Raw genomic sequence first — 3,389 nt, 5'->3', positions numbered from 1 at the left:
TGCTGCCTACAAGAGACTCACTTCAGGGCAAAAGACACACAGACTGAATGAAGGTAAAGGTATGGAAAGAGATATTTCATGCAACTAGAAACAAGAAAGCAGGGGTAGCAATATTCATATTTGGACAAAATAGACTTTAAAACAAAGGTTATAATAAAAGACAGAAAAGTATTATATAATAATAAAGGGTCAATACAAGAAAAGGTTATTAAACTTATTAACATATATGCAACCAACACAGGAGCACCAAAATATATAAAGTAAATACGAATAGTCAAATTTCTAGAAACATATAGCCTGCCAACACTGATTTGAAAAGACAGTTGAACAGACCAATTACTAGAAATGAAATAGAATCTGTAATAAAACAAAAACAAACAAACCAAAACACAAAGAAAAATTCACCACAAACAAAAGTCCAGGACTGGATAGCTGCACAGGGGAATTCTACCCAACATATAAAGAATGTATACCTATCCTTCACAAATATTCCAAAAACTGAAGAGGAGGGAACACATCCAAATTCATTTTTTGAGGCCACCATTACTTTGAAACCAAAACCAAAGAAAGACACTACAAAAAAAGAAAATTAAAGGTCAATGTCTTTGATAAATATAGATGCAAAATCCTCAACAAAATAATAGCAAACCAAACCCAACAATACATGAAAAGAATTATACATCAAGATCAAGCTGGATTTACTTCAGGGTCACAAGAATGGTTCAGTATACATGAATCAATCAATGTGATAAACTACATTAACAAAAGGAAAGACAAAAACCACATGATCATCTCAACAGACACAGAAAAAGCATTTGACAATATTTAACATCCATTCATTATAAAAACTCTCATCAAAATGGGTATAGAGGGAATGTATCTCAAAATAATAAAGACCGCTTTTGGCTGTATGTGTCTGAGGATCCGGCGGCGGAGCTGCGGACGGTTTGCTGAGCCCGTTAGTGCTCCTGCTGAGACTCACGCCACAGCCATGTCCCGGTACCTGCGCCCCCCCCAACACGTCACTCTTCGTAAGGAACGTGGCCGACGACACCAGGTCTGAAGATTTACGACGCGAATTCGGTCGTTATGGTCCTATAGTTGATGTGTATGTTCCACTTGATTTCTACACTCGCCGTCCAAGAGGATTTGCATATGTTCAATTTGAGGATGTTCGTGATGCCGAAGATGCTTTACATAATTTGGACAGAAAATGGATTTGTGGACGCCAAATTGAAATACAGTTTGCACAGGGAGATCGAAAGACTCCAAATCAGATGAAAGCCAAGGAAGGGAGGAATGTGTATAGTTCTTCACGCTATGATGATTATGACAGATACAGACGTTCTAGAAGCCGAAGTTATGAAAGAAGGAGATCAAGAAGTCGGTCCTTTGATTACAACTATAGACGATCTTATAGTCCTAGAAACAGTAGACCGACTGGAAGACCACGGCGTAGCAGAAGCCATTCCGACAATGATAGATTCAAACACCGAAATCGATCTTTTTCAAGATCTAAATCCAATTCAAGATCACGGTCCAAGTCCCAGCCCAAGAAAGAAATGAAGGCTAAATCACGTTCTAGACCAAACTGCAGCTGGAATACCCAGTACAGTTCTGCTTACTACACTTCAAGAAAGATCTGAGAAAGCGGAAAGAGAACCAAAGAAGGGCAGTTCAAGCGACCAAAGGGTGGGTGGAAGGTGCTGCAGTATGAATACTGTATGAATATTTTGACTCTGGTCTGAAAAGATGAAAGAATGTTATCGAAACTACATGGAATAATTGAAGTCCCTTCAAGTTTCAAAGTAAGCATTTTAGGACAAATAAAAGGAAATTCAACTTTGTACTTGTGGAAACTAATCCCTAAATCTGAATAGGTTTATATTGATTCATGGGTAATAGGTCCATGTTAAATTATTGGAAACTAGGATGTCTGAATATCAAGGAAGACAGCCATAGTCTCTTACAGTGCCTCTATTGGTCTGTCTCAAACTGAATTGGGTGAGAAAAGGTATGGTCCAGTATAAACTTGGTTATCTCTTAAAGTCAGTTCTGTTTTCGCTATTGGCACTGCTTGCCTTTGTTTAGTCCATTGCCAGCCAGTGTTTTCTGCTTAATGGTTTGCCTCATTGGCATCTGAGTTTCCTTACTTGTATGCCACATGCGGTTTACATCTTCCTTAAACACTCTTCTACGTAAATTCCCATTATAATACTTGAAATCCAGCTAAGAGGGTCCATCTCTTCTCACCTCCTTCCTAGTCAGTATATTCAGCAAAAATTTACTGAGCCCTTACTATGGGCAAAAATTGTACTGGGTGATTGGGGAGAAAAATAGATAAAATTCACTTTTCAATAAATGTCTACTGAGCACAATCTAGTGAATCATTACAGTGTGGCCTCATTGTTTTGTTTGAGGTGTATTATTGATAACAATATTTTACACCATTTATATCCTGTGTAATTATAAAACCCAGTATACTATCAAAGATAAGTAATTTTGTGGTTATTTGGCATTTAAAAGTATCCAGAATTTGTTTGCATCCCATTAATACAAGTAATGAAAAAATGATTTGTTTTAATCTGTAATAAACTGATTTATTGTGCAGTGAAAAAAAAAAAAAGAAAAATAAAAATAAAGACCATTTATGAAAAACCTATAATATTCAACAGTAAAAAGCTGAAAGCCTTCCTGCTAAATTCAGGAACAAGAAAAAATGCCAACTCTTGCTGTTTCTATTTATCATAGTATTGGAAGTCCTAGCCACAGCAATCAGGCAAGAAATAAAAGATACCCAAATTGGAAGGGAAGAGGTAAAACTGTCACTATTTGCAGATACTTTTAATCGACAACTCTAAAGTCTCCACCCCAGAACTATTAGAACTAATAAATGAATTCAGCAAGGTTGCAGGATACAATATTAATATCCAGCAATCTGTTGCTTTTCTGTACACAAATAATGAAATATCAGAAAGATAAAGTTTTAAAACATCCTGTTTAAAATCATATCAAAAAATAATAAAATAACTAGAAATAATCTTCACCAAGGTGAGAGCCTTATACACTGAAAACTATAAAACATTGGTGAAGGAAATTTAAGATGATTCAAAGAAATGGAAAGATATCCTGTGGTCTTGTATTGCAAGAATTATACTATTAAAATGGCCATACTACTCAAAACAATCTTTAATGAAATTCCTATCAAAATACCCAGGACATTTTTAACAGAACTAGAACAAATCATTCTAAAATTAATATGGAACCATAAAAGACCCCAAACTGCCAAAGCAATCCTGATAAAACAAGGAGAAATCCGGAGGTATCATGCTCCCAGATTTCAGATTATACTACAGAGCTACAATAATCAAACCAGTGTGGTATTGCAC

General features: G+C 35.9%; 1 pseudogene; it reads left to right on the top strand.

The window, feature by feature from the left end:
- The first annotated feature begins 991 nt into the window (after positions 1-991).
- LOC130850872 (serine/arginine-rich splicing factor 10-like) lies at positions 992-2,387 on the top strand (annotated as a pseudogene).
- The last annotated feature ends 1,002 nt before the right edge of the window (positions 2,388-3,389 follow it).

Source organism: Hippopotamus amphibius, chromosome 4 (assembly GCF_030028045.1).
Source record: "Hippopotamus amphibius kiboko isolate mHipAmp2 chromosome 4, mHipAmp2.hap2, whole genome shotgun sequence".
NCBI classification, from domain to species: Eukaryota; Metazoa; Chordata; class Mammalia; order Artiodactyla; family Hippopotamidae; genus Hippopotamus; species Hippopotamus amphibius.
This window is presented reverse-complemented; position numbering and strand designations above follow the sequence as displayed.